This window comes from Triticum aestivum, chromosome 3B (assembly GCF_018294505.1).
Source record: "Triticum aestivum cultivar Chinese Spring chromosome 3B, IWGSC CS RefSeq v2.1, whole genome shotgun sequence".
Taxonomy (NCBI): Eukaryota; Viridiplantae; Streptophyta; class Magnoliopsida; order Poales; family Poaceae; genus Triticum; species Triticum aestivum.
In genome coordinates this window covers 617,040,832-617,049,053 of record NC_057801.1, presented here as the reverse complement: position 1 = coordinate 617,049,053, position 8,222 = coordinate 617,040,832, and positions in this window count along the sequence as shown.

Sequence of the window (8,222 nt, the reverse complement as noted above, 5' to 3'; positions counted from 1 at the left end):
GACGCTACTGGGCCTAATTCAAATAGGGCGTAATGGGCCCTGGGTTAGCGGGCTGTAAATGGGCTATATGCGAACAGACCGTTAACAGGCTTTCCGTGGGCCGACCCGCCACCTTTTGACCAAGTCAAATGGGCTGGCCTTTTTACAGGAATGGGCCTCTGTTGGGTCATGCCACGTGTCACCGTATCATAGGCGCCTTCGGTCCAATGAGCGGATGACATCTGTCCCAACGGTGAGCCGACACGTGTTTCCTCTAGCCAATGATGATTTTACACGTGGAAAATCCCCATTGGTCGGGGCTGTTAACGTGTTATCGGATCCAAAACCCGACCCGATAGCTTAACAGCGTTCCGTTATGGTGGATGCCACGTGTTGGTCACCCTTGACGAAAGCACTTCTGTGACGCGTGATTTATCTCCATGGAAGTGGACACTTCCGTGATGATAATTTTGGTAATGTCATGGAACACTTCTATGACAGCATAGGTATGACTATCTTGATTCTGTCATAAAATCGTCATGGATGTACATGCATGACAAAAAACGCGACCTACTATGACAAACATGTATCATCACGGAACCGTACTTTTTTTATAGTGTAATATTCTTCAAATAGAACCAGTATTTTATCACGTTCCTGCTAAAAATGATAATTGTTTTCGTGAGCGCAAAAGTTTCTGTTTTTCAGCAAGATCAAATCAAATATCACCGTAGGTTATCCCATAGGTCTTACTTGGCACAAACACTAACTAAAACACAAAACCACATCTAACCAGAGGCTAGATGAAATATTTATTTAAATACAACAATGCAAAGTATTGGGTTGTCTCCGAACAAGCACTTTTCTTTAGAGCCTTTTAGCTAGGCATTGAGATTTCAATGATGCCCACATGAAAGACAAGAAGTGAAGCACAAAGAGAGCATCATAAAACATGTGACAAACACACTTAAGTCTAACATAATTCCTATGCATAGGTATTTTAGCAAAAAAATTATCAAGGGAAGCAAAAACTAGCATATGCAAGGAAGAAGAAAGAGACAATAACGAGATCAACATGAAGAGAGGTAATTTAGTAACACGAAAATTTCTACAACCATATTTTCCTCTCTCATAATAATTACATGTAGGATCATAAGAAAATTCAACAATATAGCTATCACATAATATGCAAAGTTGACACTCTTCCAAAATAGTGGGATTAACATTAACTAAAGTCATGACCTCTACAAACCCACTTTTGTCAAAAATTTCATAAGATTGAACATTCTCCAAATATGTGGGATCTAAAGTTGACACTCTTCCAAACCCACTTTCAATATTATTGCAAACATTATTATCAATCTTATATTCATCATGGGGCTTAAATAAATTTTCAAGATCATAAGAAGAATCACCCCAATCATGATCATTGCAACAAGTAGTGGACATAGCAAAACTAACATCCCCAAGCTTAGAGTTTTGCATATTATTAGCACAACTGACATTAATAGAATTTATAATAACATCATTGCAATCATTCTTTTTATTCAAAGATCTATTAATTGTGAATCACTTCATAAAGTACTTCATCATAATTTTTAGATTTACGAATTTCAAGCAAAACTTCATAAAGATAATCTAGTGCACAAAACTCACTAGCAATTGGTTCATCATAATTGGATCTCTCAAAAAGATTGGCAAGCGGATGAGGATCCATAGATCTTAGGTTTTCTGATTTGCAATAAATACACAATTATTCCAACCAAACGAGCAAACGAGCCAAATAAGACATCAAGGCAAACGAAAAGACAAATGAAGAAGGGTGAAGAAAAGGCAAATCTTTTCTAAAATTGTTTTAGAAGTGGGGGAGAGGAAAACAAGAGGCGAATGGCGAATAATGTAATGCGAGGGATGAGAGCTTATGATGGGTACTTGGTGTGTTTCGGCTTGGCGTAGATCTCCCCGGCAACGGCGCCAGAGATCCTTCTTGCTACCTCTTGAGCTTGCGTTGGTTTTTCCCTTGAAGAGGAAAGGGTGGTGCAGCAAAGTAGCGTATGTATTTCCCTCAACTTTGAGAACCAAGGTATCAATCCAGTAGGAGACAATGCGCAAGCCACTAAATACCTGCACAAACAAACACCAACCTTGCACCCAACACGATAAAGGGGTTGTCAGTCCATCGTGGTTATTTGCAACATGAGATCTGATAGAGATGGATAAACGGTAAAGTAATATTTTTGGTATTTTTGGTTTACGGAACGGAAAGTAAAAGATTGCAATAAAGTAAATAGGAAACTAGAATTGTAGATCGGAAATTTATATGATGGAAAATAGACCCGGGGCCATAGGTTTCACTAGAGGCTTGTCTCAAGATAGAAATGATTATGGTGGGCGAACAAATTACTGCCAAGCAATTGATAGAAAAGCACAAAGTTATGACGATATCTAAAGCAATGATCATGAATATAGGCATCACGCTCGTGTCAAGTAGACCAAAATGATTCTGCATCTACTACTATTACTCCACACATTGACCGCTATCCAGCATGCATCTAGAATATTAAGTTCATAAAGAATGGAGTAACGCTTTAAGCAAGATGACATGATGTAGAGGAATTAACTCAAGCAATACGATGAAAACCCCATTGTTTTATCCTCGATGGCAACAATACAATATGTGACTTGCTACCCCTACTATCATTGGGAAATGACACCACAAGATTGAACCCAAAGCTAAGCACTTCTCCTATTGCAAGATAACCCAATCTAGTTGGCCAAACCAAATTGATAGTTTGAAGAGACTTGCAAAGATATCAAATCATGCATATAAGAATTCAGAGAAGATTCAAATAATATTCATAGATAAGCTGGTCATAAATCCACAATTCATCAAATCTCGGCAAACACACCACAAAAGAGTATTGCATCAAATAGATTTCCAAGAACATCGAGGAGAACTTTGTATTGAGAATGAAAGAGAGAGAAGAAGCCGTCTAGCTACTAGCTATGAACCCATAGGTCTGAGGTAAACTACTCACGCTTCATCGGAGAGGCAATGGTGTTGATGTAGAAGCCCTCCATGATTGAATCCCCCTCCGGCAGGATGCCGGAAAAGGCCCTAAGATGGGATCTCATGGGTACATAAGGTTGCGGCGGTTGAAAAGTGGTTTCGTGGCTCCCCTGGATGTTTTGGGGTATAAGAGTATATATAGGAGGGAGATCTAGGTCAGGAGGTCAATGAGGGGCCCACAAGGTTGGGGGCGCGTCCTACCCCCCTGGGCGCGTCCTCCACCCTTGTGGACGCCTCGTGGCTCTTACAACTTGCACTCCAAGTCTCCTGGGTGTCTTTTGGTCCAAGAAATATCATTGCGAGCATTTTATTTCGTTTGGACTCCGTTTGGTATTCCTTTTCTGCGGAACTCTGAAACAAAGAAAAAGCAGGAAATGGCACTGGGCTCTAGGTTAATAGGTTAGTCCCAAAAATCATATGAAATACCATATTAATGCATATAAAACATCCAAAACAGATAATATAATAGCATGGAACAATAAAAAATTATAGATACGTTGGAGACGTAACAGTGACCCATTTAGCAGGTTTATTAGTATACAATTAATAATTCCAGTATTACGCAAATTCACATTTATCGAACAGCTGTTTGCCAATTTCATATTAGGAACATAAATATATTTTAACATCATAGTACGATAGCTACCTGAAAACAGCACAATACAACATATAGCTAGTTCACCTTCTAGCAAATATATTCATTTCCCTAATCTGCTGATGCATGATCAGCCAGGTTTGTTCTAATATATTAGACAAACCTGGATGATCATGCACATCTTCAAAGACTGTAGCCACTCTTAATCAACCCACTCCAGGTAAGAACACTTACATTCATCCTATAATATTTAAAACTAAATCAGTAACAATTGTAGGGGAAATGGGTTTCTAGCAAGATAGAATGTCACCAAATACATATTTTGAAAAACTGAAGGAACGGGTTAATTATGACATATCTTCTCAAAAAGATCAATGTGCAAATGAATTAATTGCTACTGGGACAGCTATCGGTACCCCGGTCCTAAGTCACACTGGTCTAGCAAGTAACACATCATATCACTTTGCAGCCTCACGTACGGTATTCCCATGGCAGAAGCCTTACCTTGGCTGGGACTGTTTGCGCCTTTTGGCTCACATATATGATAGTGTCGCTAGCATCCATATGACAGAGAACCCGGGCCGACATGACTAGTCGTAAACCCAAGGTGGCACAAACTTACAGGGACAGGCATACATGACCCATCAATGCACGCGTCGGTCGGCATCGAGTGTAACCAGGCTATAGCAAGCTATCAGGACTCCGGTAAACACCGCGTGACATTTCCCCATAGGGGCAGACACATGATCAAAGAAGGACACATGACGATCAATCCATGTGTTCCGGTGGAAGCACTAGGAGACATTTACCCACAAGGAAGGCTACCAAGAATAAACAACTAGGTGTCGGATCCCACACATACCAAAGCATTTCAATAACATACACATAATATGCTCGATATGTGAAGATACAACATGGCATCACAACATAACTCTCTGACTCAAAGTATTTAATTAAAAGGCTCTGAGGAGCCATATATAGCATGCTATTACAACATGGGTCTCATGACCCAACATATAAAGTCATACAAGCAACAAGCACATGCCGCATGCCGAAGCTAATCCTGTCTCAGTACAAACAACTAAAAGAAAGAAGGCTAGGAAGCTTGTCTATCTACAAGACCCTCCATAGGAACCAGACCTCTGTCTGGGATTCCCAAGCTATAGAACTGTTGCGGAACGTAGTAATTAAATTTTTTTCCTACGATCACGCAAGATCTATCTAGGAGAAGCATAACAACGAGCGGGGAGAGTGTGTCCATGTACCCTCGTAGACCGAAAGTGGAAGCGTTTAGTAACGCGGTTGATGTAGTCGAACGTCTTCGTGATCCAACCGGTCCAAGTACCAAACGTACGGCACCTCCGCGTTCAGCACACATTCAGCTGATGACGTCCCTCGAGCTGTTGATCCAGTTGAGGCCGAGGGAGAGTTTCATCAGCACGATGGCGTGGCAACGGTGATGATGAAGTTACCGGCGCAGGGCTTCAGCTAAGCACTACGACGATATGACAAAGGTGTGTAACTGTGGAGGGGGGGCACCGCGCACGGTTAAGAGAAACTTGTGTGTACTAGGGTGCTCCCCTGCCCCCATATATAAAGGAGGGAGGGGGAGGCTTGCCGGCCAAGCTAGGCGCGCTGGGAGAAGGAGAATCCTACTAGGACTCCAAGTCCTAGTAGGTTTCCACCTAAAGGAGAAGGGGGTAGGAATGGAGAGGGGGGCCGCGCCTGCAACCCCTTGTCCAATTCGGACTGTGCTTGGGAGGGGCGCGTGCCACCTCCTGGCTGCTGTCTCTCCTCCCCACTAAGGCCCACTAAGTCCCATCAACTCCCTGGGGGGGGGGGGGTTCCGGTAACCCCCGGTACTCAACCTTTCCTAAACCATTCCGGTGTCCAAACATAACCTTCCAATATATCAATCTTTATGTCTCGACCATTTCGAGACTCCTCGTTAATTTCATGATCTCATCCGTGACTCCAAACAAACTTCGGTACATCAAATCACATAACTCATAATACAAATCATCATCGAACATTAAACGTGCGGACCCTACAGGTTCGAGAACTATGTAGACATGACCGAGACACATCTTCGACCAATAACCAATAGCGGGACCGGGATGCTCATATTGGCTCCTACATATTCTACGAAGATCTTTATTGGTCAAACCGCACAACAACATATGTTGTTCCCTTTGTCATCAGTATGTTACTTGCCCGAGATTCGATCATCGGTATCACCATACCTTGTTCATTCTCGTTGCCGACAAGTCTCTTTACTCATTCCATAATGCATCATTCCGTAACTAACTCATTAGTAACATTGCTTGCAAGGCTTATAGTGATGAGCATTACCGAGAGGGCCAAGAGATACCTCTCCGATACACGGAGTGACAAATCCTAATCTTGATCTATGCCAACCCAACAAACACCTTCGGAGACACCTGTAGAGAATCTTTATAATCACCCAGTTACGTTGTAACGTTTGATAGTACACAAGGTGTTCTTCCGGTATTCAGGAGTTGCATAATCTCATAGTCATAGGAACATGTATAAGTCATGAAGAAAGCATAGCAATAAAACTAAACGATCATTATGCTAAGCTAAGGGATGGGTCTTGTCCATCACATCATTCTCTAATGATGTGATCCCGTTCATCAAATGACAACACATGTCTATGGCTAGGAAACTTAACCATCTTTGATTAACAAGCTAGTCAAGTAGAGGCATACTAGGGACACCTTGTTTGTCTATGTATTCACACAAGTACTAAGTTTCCGGTTAATACAATTCTAGCATGAATAATAAACTTTTATCATGATATAAGGAAATATAAATAACAACTTTATTATTGCCTCTAGGGCATATTTCCTTCAGTCTCCCACTTGCACTAGAGTCAGTAATCTAGATTACATAGTAATGATTCTAACACCCATGGAGTCTTGGTGCTGATCATGTTTTGCTCGTGGAAGAGGCTTAGTCAATGGGTCTGCAACATTCATATTTATGTGCATTTTGCAAACTTCTATGTATCCCTCCTTGACTAGATCACGGATGGAATTGAAGCGTCTCTTGATGTGCTTGGTTCTCTTGTGTAATCTGGATTCCTTCGCCAAGGCAATTTCTCCAGTATTGTCACAAAAGATTTTCATTGGACCCGATGCACTAGGTATTACACCTAGATCAGATATGAACTCCTTCATCCAGACTCCTTCATTCGCTACTTCTTGTCGGTGTACAAAAGAAGGGGCACACCTTGGTACCCCTTTACCTGTGCACGGACAGTCGGAGCCGCGCCCACGGCCGCACCAAGCAGAGCGGAGGAGGTGAACCAAGGTAAAAACAAAGCCCAAGACAGCCAGAGCAACGCCAAGGCCAAGAACACAAAGAAGTAGAGAGGCGAAGCAGGTTCCCCCGGCAAGATCATTGCCGGGGACACCCTCAGCGGCACCGGCAAGACCCTTGCCAGGGTGGCTCGCCCACACCAGCGGAGTGAGACACCCTCGAGCCCACGGTTTCTAACTCAACCAACCATGTCGGAACTAGGGCTCAGGAGGCACCTCCATGGTGGCATGTAGATCTTTGTGAAGAGAAGGGACATTTAAGATCAGATGAGGATTGAAAGACAACGATCCTCGGCAAGATCCTTGCCGAGGAGAACCACAAGACCCCCGGCAAGATCCTTGCCGGGGACGACAGTGCGCCACGACAAGACCCTTGCCGGGCCACCCGTCAAGGCTCTCTCCGAGGACACCAGCAGGGCCACTGCCAGGCCCGCATCAGCCAAGTCTCCACCGCCGTTCACATGCAGCTGCCAGCCCAACCAACTGGGCAGGCACCTGCGTGGCAACATGCAGCTCCCAAGCCAACTCATCAAGCGCCTATGTGGCAGCATGCAGATCTTCGTGAAAACCCCACCACCGCGCCACCTCAGCTGCCTGCCTGCCTACATGGCGCCACATGCATCGCTGGCGTGTCGAAGCGAGGAGGAGCGGCGACGGACGGGACGGGCCTCGCTCCCGTCCCCGATAAATCTAGGGGACACCTCAGTATGGCATTAAATGCGCCTTGTCCTGTAATACGAGCGATAAGCTCATAGCACTGTACGCCTTTCCACCTCCTGTGTGCCACTGTGGCATCCCCTTTCGACTATAAAAGGAGGCCCATGGTGTACTGGAGAGGGATTCGGCTCTCTGAAACGACACAGCCACCATAGCTAGTTCGAGAGCGCAAGAACACTCAATACATCCACGAAAGCAGGACTAGGGTTTTACGCATCCTCGCGGCCCGAACCCTTTCCACCTCCTGTGTGCCACTGTGGCATCCCCTTTCGACTATAAAAGGAGGCCCATGGTGTACTGGAGAGGGATTCGGCTCTCTGAAACGACACAGCCACCATAGCTAGTTCGAGAGCGCAAGAACACTCAATACATCCACGAAAGCAGGACTAGGGTTTTACGCATCCTCGCGGCCCGAACCTGGGTAAACGATCCTTGTGCTGATTACTAATCCTGCTCTTCTCGCAACCCTGTGCCCCGACAACCGCAGTAGGGATTCTTGTCATCCCATAGGTGTTGTTCC